This window comes from Sphaerodactylus townsendi, linkage group LG13, assembly GCF_021028975.2.
Source record: "Sphaerodactylus townsendi isolate TG3544 linkage group LG13, MPM_Stown_v2.3, whole genome shotgun sequence".
In the NCBI taxonomy this organism is placed as follows: Eukaryota; Metazoa; Chordata; class Lepidosauria; order Squamata; family Sphaerodactylidae; genus Sphaerodactylus; species Sphaerodactylus townsendi.
Window position 1 is genome coordinate 5,300,927 of NC_059437.1, and position 14,556 is coordinate 5,315,482.

At 45.3% G+C, this 14,556-nt stretch overlaps 1 protein-coding gene across 1 annotated transcript in view; it reads left to right on the plus strand.

Moving 5' to 3' along the window:
• The window catches only part of COL4A6 (collagen type IV alpha 6 chain), a 278,502-nt gene that overhangs the window by 90,998 nt on the left and 172,948 nt on the right, over nt 1-14,556 (plus strand).

Consider the following 14,556-nt stretch of genomic DNA (forward strand, 5'->3'; position numbering starts at 1 on the left):
AACTGAGGACCTCAGATTTTGTTCTGTGTTCCTAGGTAGGAAGTTCTTCCAAGTTCACCACAGGGACCTAGTACTGGTAGGGAGAAGCATAACATGGAGGGGGAGGAGGGGAATATTGCTTCCAACAACAAGGGCTGATGGGAAATGTTATCCTTGCCCCTCTGGGAGGAGCTGGAATCTGGGCCCTCTTGAATGGCCAAGGACTACCCATCCCAGCAGCCCTTGCTTTTTCTGGTTTGACATCAGGAACACACTGCTCAATTATCTACCGTATAAACTCGTGTATAAGCCGACTTGTGTATAAGCCGAGGCACCTAATTTTACTACCAAAACCTGGGAAAACGTATTGACTCGATAAGCCGAAGGTGGGAAGCCGGGAGGCAGAGGGAGCTCCTTGTTTGGGCAGTGACTCCCCCTGATGTCATTGCCCAAATAAGGAGCTCCCTCCACCTCCCCCCTGGGTTTGAGGAAGCCCAGCCAGCCAGGGTTCCCCTTCACCCTCCGAGGAGGGCAGCAACAAGCGGCTTGTGCAGCCGCAGGGAGGGAGGTCGTCCGGGCCACGACCGCAGCCTCGGCAGAGGCCTGAAGAGCCTGCTGGTAAGCAGTGACTCGTGTAAGCCAAGGGGGCATTTTTCAGCCTTAAAACAGGGCTGAAAAGCTTGGCTTATACGCGAGTATATACGGTAGTTAGATGCTAATGATTTGTTGATATGGTCTTTACATGATTTTGTTAGCCTGCTTGGGCAAGGATGTAGGGTACAAGTAGTGGCCTTCAGAGATCCCAGGATCTTGTCCACATCTATCACAGAAATCAGGTCAAAATGGTCCATAGACCCAGGCTGAGCATTAGGCTCTTCTTCTGGTTGTATTTATGTTATAACTGAATCTAGATCAGAGCATATTTTTGATATTTTATCAGAAAAAAAATCTCAGCAAAAATGGTTACAGCTAATTGTCTGCTCCTAGAATACTGGAGGCACAGATTTAGACCTCAGAGTAAAACCTTGTTTTAGTAAGCATTGCACTGATTTCAAAATAGAAAATATCACATAGTGATAGGTTTCCATGCTTTTGAAATTTTCCCAGTTTTCCTATTGAGCACTTTTTTCAATTGTTAGAGGAATTTTTACCCTGAATTTTCCCATTTTCCCCTCTCCTGGGCCTCTCCATCTCTACCCATAGTCATACTCTTCTTTTTAATCATTTTGAACTGCGAACTTTCAGAATGTCAGTTTGTGCCGAAATGCATCAACCAGTTTGCTATATACTTTACATCTTCCATTCGTATGCTGATGTTCCATTTTCTTACTGTCTCAGTAAATGGGATATCTTCAGAGGTGGGATCCAGCAGGTTCTCACCAGTTCCCGAGAGTGGGTGACTAATTATTTGTGTGTGCCGAGAGGGGGTTACTAATTGGGTCTGATTTTCCATTAGAAATTCCATTAGGTCCAAAAATCATAAAGTCCTGTTGTTTCCTATGTGGCCGGTTAGCGAAGGTAGAAAACGGGATAATTCTCCCTGTTGGGCTGTTTTAAAAACATGTTTTAGAAATATGGTAAAGTTCCTTGTTTCAGGAAAGTATCCTTCTTTTGATTTCTAGAAACAAAATTAAGTACCTTTAAGAAAGAATTAAGTATTTGACAGGCAGTCAATTAGAGGAGAAGTAGTTGTTTCTGTTGGCAGTAGACGATAGGACTTGCTATAATGAGTTTAAATTATGGACAGAAAGATACCAGCTGGAAATTAGGAACTTTTTTTTACGGTAAGAATTTTTTACAATACCAGAGAAAATATTAATGCCCCGCCCCTGGAATGCCCGGCCATGCCCCCGTTGTGCCCCGCCCAGCCCCATTGGCACTACGCCACTGTTTGAATCCCACCACCATGGGAACCTGTCACTAAAAGTTTTGGATCCCACCACTGGATATATGAACTATATATGTGCCAGTTTTCAAATAATTTTTATATCCCCCTCAGTTCTCAGTCCCATGCATCTTTGCGTTCGTGATATTGCAATACATTTTTGCCCTTTCAGATATAATTCTAATAGAAACGATAGCAAAAGGAAACAAAATGAATTGGCGGGAGGCAGTAATTGTTTTATTTTTTTTAAATTACAGTTATTTGGGAGTTAGCGGGGGGGGAGCTCTGGATTTTATGTTACAATTTTTTTTAATTTTTTTAATTTTATTAAAAATATAAAAGACATTACAATTTCCAGTACCATTGTCATTGACTTTTAAATACATAACCATAGAAACTTAAGCATATGTATACTATAGGTTAGTGTCAATTAAAACAAACATTTTAAAAACAAAAACAAACCATAAACAAACGAAACAGAACAAAAAAAATAATGATAAGAAATAAATACAAAAGAACCCTAGTCAGTAGCTATCTATAACTATATATCCCAAGCCGTAGGGTTGATGAACTAAATAAAAGGGGGGAAAGAAAAAAGACCCTGACTTCCAAACTTTGTGCGAGAACTCTCCTTTAACTTCCTGAGTCCTTAAGTCTACATCTATTATAACTAAATTAGTTCTAACTTTCATACAGACCACTCTCTAGTCAGATTTAGAAGAAGAAGAAGAGTTTGGATTTATATCCCCCCTTTCTCTCCTGTAAGGAGACTCAAAGGGGCTTACAATCTCCTTGCCCTTCACCCCTCACAACAAACACCCTGTGATGTGAGGTGGGTGGGGCTGAGAGAGCTCCGAGAAGCTGTGACCAGCCCAAGGTCAGCCAGCTGGCGTGTGTGGGAGTGCACAGGCTAACCTGAATTCCCCAGATAAGCCTCCACAGCTCAGGCAGCAGAGCTGGGAATCAAACCCGGTTCCTCCAGATCAGAGTGCACCTGCTCTGAGCCACTGTTCTTAGCCACTACGCCACTGCTGCTCTCATAGTTTTGTCTCATATTTAAATTTTTATGATTGTTATCTTATTATGGCTCATTATATGAGCCTTTCAAAATTATATATTGCTGTTCTTATATATTTTTATGTTACTCCTCAGAGCGTACAATTGAACTTAGAACCATTAAATACATCCCTCGATGAGAGCCTTAATACACAACCTTCATCATAACCGTACCTAAATATATACATTATGTTCCCAACAGTGAATCAGTAATCTTGTCTATTTTATGTTACAAATTTGATAGAGCATCCCATGGTAAAACCAGACTGTTCTTTAACTCTGAGACTTCCTACGTACTTTCAGGAAGGAACAGTTCTGCGTGGCTAAACTTTTGGAATGCCTTTGACAAGATCGTTGGCTTTGGCAAGCACAAGTGGTCAGCTGGCCTTTGAGGAGTTAAAACACGAGCCGAAACCCCCACGGTAGTTCTGCTCCACGCCAGTGACCTCTAAGATATGGAGTACTGGAGGGGATCCTTGAAATGGTGACTCTGTGGGAGGAGAGGAAAGGGCAGTGATAGGCCAAATGTACTCAGGTACATTAATTAATAAGGTGATGGTGGATTCCCAAGAACAGAGACGCCCATTGTGCACGAGGCCTGCTTCTGTCAATTTCGCAAGAAGCGGCACATTGTCTGCCTGTCTGCTATTCATGGAGACTGGTGGGCTGAAGCCAGCTTGCTCCTCAGAGGAACGACGTCTGGTGTCACGCTAGCAGCCTTGTGCGTTCGACTTTCATCCCGACTGGAATGAATGCAGTTGCCCAGAGATGTTTGTGCTTGCAGTGGTTCATAAGGCACAGAGCAGTGCTTGGGAGAAATAAGAGGCCAAACTTAACCCACAAATCATGTCCATTTCATGTTGTATGCCTTGGAGGTTTGGGGTCTTTTTTTTGTTTTGTTTGCTGTATTAGTATCTCTTTGTTGGTGGTTAGAACATTGGATTAGGATCTGAGAGACCCAGGTTTAAATCCCCAGTCCGCCATGAAAACTTGCTGGGTGTTTTTTGGGCCAATTGCATACTCTCAGTCTAACCGACTTCACAAGGTTGTTGTGTGGGCAAGTGGAAAAGAGGAGAATGTTGTAAGCCACATTAGGATCCCATCAGAGAGAAAAGTTGAGTCTAAGAGCAGCAGTGGCGTAGGAGGTTAAGAGCTTGTGTATCTAATCTGGAGGAACCGGGTTTGATTCCCCGCTCTGCCGCCTGAGCTGTGGAGGCTTATCTGGGGAATTCAGATTAGCCTGTACACTCCCACACACGCCAGCTGGGTGACCTTGGGCTAGTCACAGCTTCTCGGAACTCTCTCAGCCCCACCTACCTCACAGGGTGTTTGTTGTGAGGGGGGAAGGGCAAGGAGATTGTAAGCCCCTTTGAGTCTCCTGCAGGAGAGAAAGGGGGGATATAAATCCAAACTCCTCCTCCTCCTCCTCCTCCTCCTCCTCTTCTTCTTCTTCTTCTTCTTCTTCTTCTTCTTCTTCTTCTTCTTCTTCTTCTTCTTCTTCTTCTTCTTCTATAAATGAAGTAAATAAATAAAATTTAAAAATCCAAGTGGCACAGGTACTTTTAGGCTTCCAATATTACGTGTTGTACTTCACGGTGGAAGTTTGAGAACCAGTTTCAGGGACTGGGTTTTCTACATGGACACGCGCATTGACAGAGGTTCAATCAATCGATCTAGAGTTGCTCCACTTTTTATAGTTTTCCAGAGGGACCACTTCAGGCCATTGTATTTAGTGAATATGACAACTTGACCCTTTAGACTCGTTTTTAGAAATTTGAGATTCCAAGCCATACCAATGGTCGTAGGTAGCACCTGGTTCTTTTCTTGAGAAGCATTGCTTGGGTGCCAGCAAAGGCTATGGAATGGAATGGAGAAGAGTTGCTAGCCATTCTTTATAACTTTGTCATGTTTCTGTTTTCATTGCAATCTTTTAAAACTTCATTGGGTTATTCAGAAGAAACAGATTCCGTGGCAATGAAAGGGATACTTAAAAGGGGAAGGGGATAAGCTGGGCCCTTCCTAATCAAAGGCAAGCCCTCAAAGGAAAGTTTGGTAGCAGTGATTTACCAAGCACCTGCCTACCCAAGGGTTAATCAGGGTAGGTACAAAGAAAACAAAAGTGGAGGGGGTGTAGAGGGCCAGAACACCTTGCAGTCCAGGAAGGGGGTTTTCTGGCTGATCCCCCCCCCCCCCGCACATTACTTTGACCTTCCATGACAGTAATATATGTAATTTTGCACAGTTAATATGATTTAAATTTTGAGAAGTCTTTATCCCTCTTTTCAGTCCATTTGGCCAATGTCCATTTGTTTAAGGGTCCCTTACTTATGCAGACCAGAGGCGTAGCTGGGCCAAACTGCACCCGGTGTGCATTCTATATTTTCCGCCCCCCATGCCCCCCCACGGCACCCCGCCATCCCCCCTTCCCACACTTACCTTAGTTCCTTTCCTTTTTCAGAACTTTTTCAGGCTGCAAAAGGCCTGTTCTCAGTAAAAATGGCCTGATGGGAACTATACTTCCCAGGAGACCTTGGGAGCCCCAAGGTCTCCTGGGAACTGTAGTTCCTCAGGCCGTTTTTACTGCAAACAGGCCTTTTGCAGCCTGAAAAAGTTCTGAAAAAGGAAAGGAACTAAGGTAAGTGTGGGAAGGGGGGTGGGGGGGGCACCGCGGGGGGGGGCGAGGGAAAGGGGGAGGGGCCTGGGGGCAATTTTCTGCACCCCCAAGCATGCACCCAGTGCATGGCGCACCCCCCGTCCCCGTCCCCTTGTAGCTCCGCCACTGATGCAGACTATATACATATGCTCCTGAATGTGCCATCCAGTATCTTGGGAAATGGACAGGTCCCAAACTGTGTCTACAAACATTTGCCTTTGCTTGTGAGAATATATGCATGTAGAAAATATATATATGTAGGCTTCATGTGTGTATGCTTCATGTATGTGGGATTCCTCAATGTATAGAGATTGTGGGAGATTCTGGTGGATCCAATGAGACTCTTCTCCACCCCACCCCACCCATGTCCTCAGTTGCCTCTACATTGATGCGCAAAGAGGTTGATGAACATTTCAAAATTTAGGACCCACCCGATTCTAATGGGCAAAAGTCTACAAGGCGAGGACAGCACACCGGCAGCACAAATAGCAGGTGTGCAATGCGTTGTAGGATCTGCATTATTTTGCGGTAATGCACCCAGCTGAATGGAAAGGTGACTGACTGCTAGGAAATGTAGACGGGCGCGGTTTGTAAGCAGCTCTGTGTCCCTTCAGGGCTATGGAGAAGGTTGCCTGGGGGCAGTGACTCAGCGAAAGGATTGAAATCTTGGAAGGATCTAATTCTAAATTAATCAGATGGCTGCAATCCAGCGACGTCGCGGAGCTTCCAGTTCTAAATGAGCTGGTCCCTGAAGAGACAGTGGCAGAATTGTTCAGCAGGCCAGCTTCAACATCACACTTTACATCACAGGAAGTGCGTTTGAAAGGACTCCTGAGCACGAATACATGCAGACAATATAGTGTCAGGATGCACCATCAGCAAAATAGGAGGATCCCGGTCCTCCTTAGCCTGGGTTCCTCTGCAGAGATAATCGTTGCTGCACGTCCATGGAGAAAAACCTGTTGCATTTTGGGAGACCCATGGGGTCAGTGGTGGGATCCAAAAATGTTAGTAACAGGTTCCCTCGCCAGCCCCCCCTCAGCAAAGGGGGCAGAGGCGTACCTAGGCAAACCTGAGCCCTGGGCAAAACCTGAGTTGGATGCCCCCCCCCCCCATGGGCAGCCACCCCACCACGACCCCAAAAATGTTTTTTGCACCAGGTCATTTCTAAATCATCATCACATTACAGAAAATGCCCCAACTCACAAATCTGAACACAGCAATGGTGAAACACACAGGTTCTTTGATAGAGACTGGTGAGATAAAAGGTACGAAAGGCTGAGAATCAATGAATTGCAGTACCTGAAAGGGATTACCCCAGTTCAGGGAGTGACATTATTGGTCGCAATTGCTATATGGAACCTTCACGTTCAAAGGCAGGATGCCTCTCAGGGAGGCGAGGGCGTGGGGATGGAAAAGCGGACCCAATTAGTAACCCCCTCTCGGCACACACAAATAATTAGTAACCCACTCTCGGGAACTGGTGAGAACCTGCTGGATCCCACCTCTGCATGGGGTTGAATGTTGGGATTAATAAAAGGTTAATCTTCAGCAGTTCGATACCCATGTCGGCAAAGACCGAGCTGCTGAAAAATACAGAAAGCAGGAAATTAGTGTTTAACGTTCTGTGACCAATGCCCTTGCCCTTGAGTAGATGCAGATTAACTGTGGTTAACTCTCTCCAGGCTTTGCTTGCAATCAGGATTTTTTTTTTAACCATCTCCAATCCCTGGTCTAGTGAAGTGGAACTAAATGGGCCTTTGTGCTTGAGTTTCTGTAGAAGAGCAGGAAGAGATCCCACGAGCAATTCCATTAAGACAAGGGCCCCCGACATTGTGCCTATGAACATCATGGTGCCCATTGTAACATATACAAGCACCAAGGCTTTTCAAGTTGGTGGAATGTTCGTAGCCTGAAGGGTTAATTTAGAACTTCACAGGATTGGCTGTGAGAGCTGCCCAACATTATAAAGCCTGAGGACAGAGAGTTCTGAAAAAGAAAGAGTTATGTTGTGAGAGCCAAAGTGAACGTAGCTCTGAGGTAGCTCTGTTCTCTGGAAGCAGAGGGCCAGTGTAGAGTGGGCTGTGCTTCTCTAAATTAAGTGCCAGGGAGGCAGAGTTCAGTAAATAAATCTGTTCCAAAGTTCCTGGAGTTGAACATAGTACAGTAACACTGATTAATCACGCTGGTGGCTTAGTTATTTTTTCTCTGAGGAGAAACCCACTCAGATATGAAGTTTCTGAAAAGAAGGGGAGTTATACAGAGAGGATTGGAGCTTCCTCAAGAATAGTGGCCATTTTTCTATGATAAACACCATGTAAGAGAGACCCTTTAAAGGAGGGTTTGTCTTAGTGTTAGTGCCCAAAGAATTGTGTGTATAGAGTATTTAACTTGAGGGTGAAAAGTAAGACTTTTAGAACTAGGACTAGACAGCCAAACAGAACTCCGTAACAATTATATTGAAGTACCAGGTTTATTTTGCTAGTGTCATAGTGACAGTATCATCATCAAGGCACAAAGATAGTATCCTGTCTGTAATTTGTATCAACTCCAAAAGTTACTACTTCCTTTGTACCTATATATATTTCTTCTCCTTAATCCTTTGCTAGTTTAGCTCTTTTCAACTTGTTCCAGTAAATAAAACCTTTCAATTTCTGGTTTCAACTTTACAAGCCTCTGGTGCCATTTTTAAAGTTAATTCATGATAGAAAGACAACAGGTTACTTCAGGTTTTTTCAGATGTACTACTCTGCCTAACAGACAAGTGTCCTGGAAGAGCAGCTAAAGACTATTTATATGGCTTCTTCAAATATATGTATATGTGGGAAAACTGAAAGAGAAATATGAACTCTTTAACATCCTCTCCACGTTACTAAAATTTTTGTTCTGACAATAAAAAGTTGCTTAGTCAGAGCTGTTTTGTCAGAGATTTTGGAGAGAAAAATTTCCCTCAGGGCACAGGCAGTTGGCAGACGCTTGTGTGTGAGAGAGGCACCCCCCCCCCCTTCTCTCTTGCTGAGGAGACTAGGGGGTTCCTCATTATATCCACCAATACCATTTCTGTTAGCCACCATGGAAGCCCATAGCCATGTTGGGGCAAAAGGGGGCAGTGTCCCATCAATAATTTGTCATACCCCTCTAAGGAGCAGCAGTGGTGTAGGAGGTTAAGAGCTTGTGTATCTAATCTGGAGGAACCGGGTTTGATTCCCAGCTTTGCTGCCTGAGCTGTGGAGGCTTATCTGGGGAATTCAGATTAGCCTGTACACTCCCACACACGCCAGCTGGGTGACCTTGGGCTAGTCACAGTTCTTCGGAGCTCTCTCAACCCCACCTACCTCACAGGGTGTTTGTTGTGAGGGGGGAAGGGCAAGGAGATTGTAAGCCCCTTTGAGTCTCCTTACAGGAGAGAAGGGGGGATATAAATCCAAAACTCTTCTTCTTCTACTAATCAGCTGTAGGGATTGGTGTGAAATCTTACAACGCTTTCAAGTGTAAATTCTCTATGTGAAGGGGAAAAGGAAAGAGTTACTACAAAAAGCTGTGAATCCTGTGATAAATCTTTCCAAATGTGAATTCTCTATGCCAGGGGTGTCCAACTCTGGCGCTTCAGATATTCATGGACTACAATTCCCATCAGCCCCTGCTGGCATGGCCAATTGGCTGGGGCTGATGGGAAATGTAGTCCATGAACATCTGAAGTGCCAGAGTTGGATACCTCTGCTCTATACGATTGGCTAAAACAGAATAAACAGTTAGCAAGGCTGAAGCAGTGAAGTAAAGTTATGATGGAATAGAGAGATTAAGTAATGAAGGGGTAAAAGCAGTGGTGGGATCCAAAAATTTGAATAACAGGTTCCGATGGTGGTGGGATTCAAACAGTGGCGCCGCCGCACACACGCACCTCCAGTCCCTATTGGGCAGGGAGGTTGCTTTAGTAACCCCTTCTCGGCACTCAGAAAAAAATTAGTAACCACTTCTAGAGAAGTGGTGAGAACTGGTTGGATCCCACCTCTGGGTAAAAGTCATGTTGTACCAGATTCTAAACAAAGCACAAAAGAGAGAGAGAGAGAGAGAGAACAGGACAGTGTTCTACAGTAGTCACAAAGAACTCTTATTGCTGGGAAAATTATTTTTGACAGGGCAGGAGACAATAAGACAGTGATGGCGAACCTTTTTGAGACCGAGTGCCCAAATGGCAACCCAAAACTCGCTTATTTATCGCAAAGTGCCAACACGGCAATTTAGCCTGAATACTGAGGTTTTAGTTTAGAAAAAACTGTTGGCTCCGAGGCGTGCATTACTCAGGAGTAAGCTTGGTGGTAGTCGGTGGCTTTGCTTTGAAGCGACCGTGCAACTCTTCCAACGGGTGAATCACGACCCTAGGAGGGTTTACTTAGAAGCAAGCCTCGTTGCCAGCAACCAAGCTTACTACCAGGTAAAGAATCACACTTTAGTTCTTCACATGAAAATCAGTGGGGTTTAACAGTGCTTAACAGGGTTACCTACACTGCTTCCCCAAAACTAGGTCTGAAGTTTAATGCTAATAATTGAGCCCAGTGGCCCAGGCCAGCCTAGATGTGTGTGTGTGGGGGGGGGGGGCTTTGCGTGTGCCCACAGAGAGGGCTCTGAGTGCCACCTCTGGCACCCGTGCCATAGGTTCGCCACCACTGCAATAAGACATTTAGTCCTAGAGGTAAGTGAGCAGAAAGCTTTTGCTATTTAATGTGACCCCCACAGGAATCTTATCCACAGGGGAGGGTTGTGGTTTTTGAATATTGGGAGTCTCATTTGGCATCAGTTTAACAACTTCATCCTGTAAGGAAATTGACAGGTTCCTAACTATAACCCAACAATAGCTAAGTTTCAAGCACAGAATTTCGGCAGAGTCCAAGAGTTTTTAGGGAACTAAATTAATTTGTTGCCCAGACTTAGGTACAGAAAATCACAACCTCGGCTTGTTTACCTCAAAACAAATAAGAACTCTGACCAGTTAGCTACTGATGATATGATAAGTATTCTTGGTTTGAAAACTTAAGAAGAACTTGAAAATTGAAAAGTATTCTTGGTTTGAAAATTTAAGAAGAAAATAAAATTGTATTTTCAGTTTCAGGTGTCAATAACTGGAAGAAAGGCTCCCATGCTTTTTTATTTCTGCAAACTACGTAAAATATTTGTTTGGGAGAGCATTTTTAGAACATTAATAGAGAACAGGACTGCAGTCTATGCTAGGCTGATCAGACGTCCCACTTTTGGCGGGACAGTCCCTCCTTCAAACAATTTGCCCCGCGTCCCACGGGTTATTTCAATTGTCCCGATTTTTGGGAGGCTGCTGCACTGCCTTCTGGGGCGCAAGGCAGTGCGGCAGGGCGGGAAACGACAGCACCCCAGAAGGCAGTGCGCTCCTGCGGCTGCGCGCGCAGCCACCTACCCCTGTCCCGGTTCACAAAGGTGACCATCTGGTCACCTTAGTCTATGCCACAGTGTATGCTATTCCAACATGGTCTTAGAGTGTTGTTCTCATTTTTTGTGATTTCATTTTCTGCATTGTTTGATATAGCATGTCTGGTACTTTTTTGCACTTTTTGAATTTTTGTAACTCTAGTCCTGTTGCATTGCTTTAGAGATCTCTCATGCTATTTGATTACATTGCTTTCTACCATGTAATCAACTTTTAACTCTCAAGTAGAAAATGGGTCTATAAATGTATTAAATACTGAGAGATGCCCCCCATATTCTTATTTGCTCCCCCCCAAGATAAAAAAAAGTCTGACTACAGCCCTGCACCCACATGTTTTTAGGAAGTAGAGGCCCCTTCCGCACATGCAGAATAATGCACTTTCAATCCACTTTCAATGCACTTTGCAGCTGTGCGGAAGAGCAACATCCACTTGCAAACAGTTGTGAACGTGGATTGAAAGTGCATTAGTCTGTATGTGCAGAAGGGGCCAGAGCCAGGTAGGGCTTTTGCTCAGCAACTCTCCTGGTTAGCCATTGGAGATTTGATCGGCTTTACAGATTTTTTTAAGAACATTGCTAGCCACTCCTGTCACAACAGAAGGCATACATTGTAGAGCTTTAAATGACAATCTCCAGTGGGCCGATTGATGCAGGATAAAGTGAGTCTTCTAGTTTCTGGTATGGGTTTTAAAAGTAAGAATCCGTGTTCTGAATTGCACTTGGAAGTAAATTGGCAGTAAGGGCTGATTTTTAAAGATCACATGGTACGTGCAGTGGTGGGATCAAAAATTTTTAGTAACAGGTTCTTATGGTAGTGGGATTCAAACAGTAACGTAGCGCCAATGGGGCTGGGCTGGGCACGACGGGGGCGTGGCCGGGCATTCCGGGGGTGGGGCATTCCTGGGCGGGGCTGTGGCAAGGACGCAGCCACTGCACTGGTCCTTGGGTGGGAAATGAATGCACGCAGGCGCAGGCTGCCATGCACCTCCTGCTAGACTGCTTCAAGTTCTGCACGCTACTGCTGAGGAGCAGAGGAGGGGCATAACTAAGGCAAAAACCACGTGGCAAAATCACCAATTAGTAACCCCCTCTCGGCACACACAAATAATTAGTAACCTACTCTCGGGAACCTGCTGGATCCCACCTCTGGGTACATGTTTTGTGCTTTTTGGAATTTCCTTGTAGCCTGTGAAGGCACCCCCATTTTATCAAGGAGCGGAGTGATCTCTCCTGGGCCAGTTTTCAATTAACTTGCAAATATTTGGGTCCATGGAGTGAGGTCCTGGCTAGGAGACTTTGAAAACGTCACGGATAAGTTTAAAGCACATGCTGTTTTCTATTTAAGTAATTTGGGAGTATCTTATGTCGGCTCCTTCCGGTAAATAAAATACTTGTGACATGTCACACCTGGTCTTCCGCCAGCTGGCTCCGTTTGCCTCCTCCCTTTCTCAGGTTTCTTTCATTCACAAGTGAGCAGAATGACTGTTCCTGCAGGGAAAGGAAAATTAAAAGTGCAGCGTGAAGATGACATTTTTCTGGAAACATCAATCCAGTTGAAATGAATAGTTTGGGATAATATCCAACCCACCCAGGATTGAACACAGTCAATCTACTGCCATTGCAGTAGGATGAGATGGCGTCGGAAGGAGACACATTCTGAAGAAGATTGTCTGGAAGGGCAGTAAACTGGGATGGAAAGCAAATGCGTCCAGCCATCTTCTTATCTGCAGGCCATTTTCTACCAGCAAATACTGGAACCATGGCCTTGGGCAGATTTCCTTTTGGAGAAGGAGAGCAGCTGAATGCGAAGGGCGGTGGGTGTTTTAAAAGGGAGATCTTGGGAAGAGTGATATTAAAAGCCAGTCAAATCCTGTTGGGCAAAGAGAATCTCTTCTTTCCTAACCAGGGTTCCCAGGCCTGCCTGCCTGCCTGCCTGCCTGCCTGCCTGCCTTCCTTCCTTCCTTCCTTCCTTCCTTCCTTCCTTCCTTCCTTCCTTCCTTCCTTCCTTCCTTCCTTCCTTCCTTCCTTCCTTCCTCCCTCCCTCCCTCCCTCCCTCCCTCCCTCCCTCCCGCCTGCCTGCCTGCCTGCCTGCCTTCCCTCCCTCCTGCCTTCCCTCCTGCCTTCCTTCCTTCCCTCCTTCCCTCCTTCCCTCCTTCCCTCCCTCCCTCCCTCCCCTCCTTCCTTCCCTCCTTCCTTCCTTCCTTCCCTCCTTCCCTCCCTCCCTCCTTCCTTCCTTCCTTCCTTCCTTCCTTCCTTCCTTCCTTCCTCCTTCCCTCCCTCCCTCCCTCTCTCCTTCCTTCCTTCCTTCCTTCCTTCCTTCCTTCCTTCCTTCCTTCCTTCCTTCCTTCCTTCCTTCCTTCCTTCCTTCCTTCCTTCCCGCCTGCCTGCCTGCCTGCCTGCCTGCCTGCCTTCCTTCCTTCCTTCCTTCCTTCCTTCCTTCCTTCCTTCCTTCCTTCCTTCCTTCCTTATTTATTTATTTATCTATCTATCTATCTATCAATCAATCATATTTATATACCGCCCTCCCCCAAAGGCTCAGGGCAGTAGAGTGTGAACTAAAATTTCAGGATTTTAGCCTCTGGATGAATAGTATAAATTCGGAGGCTGATTCTGCATGGGCCAAAAACAGTGGTGTGAAAATGGTGTGAATACAGTATAAACCCTTTTACGCCGTTTTAAACTCTTTTACACCATTTTCACACTGTTTTCACACTGCTGTTTTTGGCCCAGGCGGAATCAGCCAGAGTGAGGGGTCAGAAGAAAAAGAGAGGGGGCTATTTTCTGCTCAGCTTGAGAGCTTTTCTTTTTCATGCTGTGTATCCCCCCCCCCCCCCGATCCTAGACCTAATACAACATTTTATCCATATAACATCCTATTAAGACCAACCCAGCATTTCATAATAGTTTGCAAGTTTTCAAGTTCCTCAGAACTCTTCCTGAGGTCAGATGATAGAAAATTCTTCAAAAGGGTAAGGCGGGGTGGGGGGGGCAGATTTTTCAGGTCACCCTGATAAGGACACCTTCCCATGCCAGCATATGGTAGATTTTTCTCAGAGTCAAAGAAAATTCAGGTTTCATTATTTTCCCCAGACCCTACAGGTTCCATTTCCTGGTTATCTCGGTTTCTCCCTTCAACACCAGGGTTGACTGTTAAATCTGAAGATCTGAGCCTCAAGAAACCAGGCAGTTCTACTCATAACATGGGTTTAGTTAATCTGAGCAAACAAAAAGCAAGGGAAGCAGGTATCGCTCGTATCTGTGCAAAGCACACATCTGGTACAGCGGGGTGCGTGACACATTAAGACTCAGTGGAGCTGAAATTTGGCCAGTCTGATCTGAAATGCCCTTTTCAATGAGGGTTTGTGCATCAGAAGCACAGTCACAGCTATACAATACTTTCTGCAGAGGTTGCAGCTGACGGGGGTCGGAGAGGGCACGTCCTGACCGTTTGTGTTCCCGTCCTGCAGTTTTGTAGCGACGGACTTCAACTTTATAGCACACATGTTAATTTAAAGCCCTTTGTGGT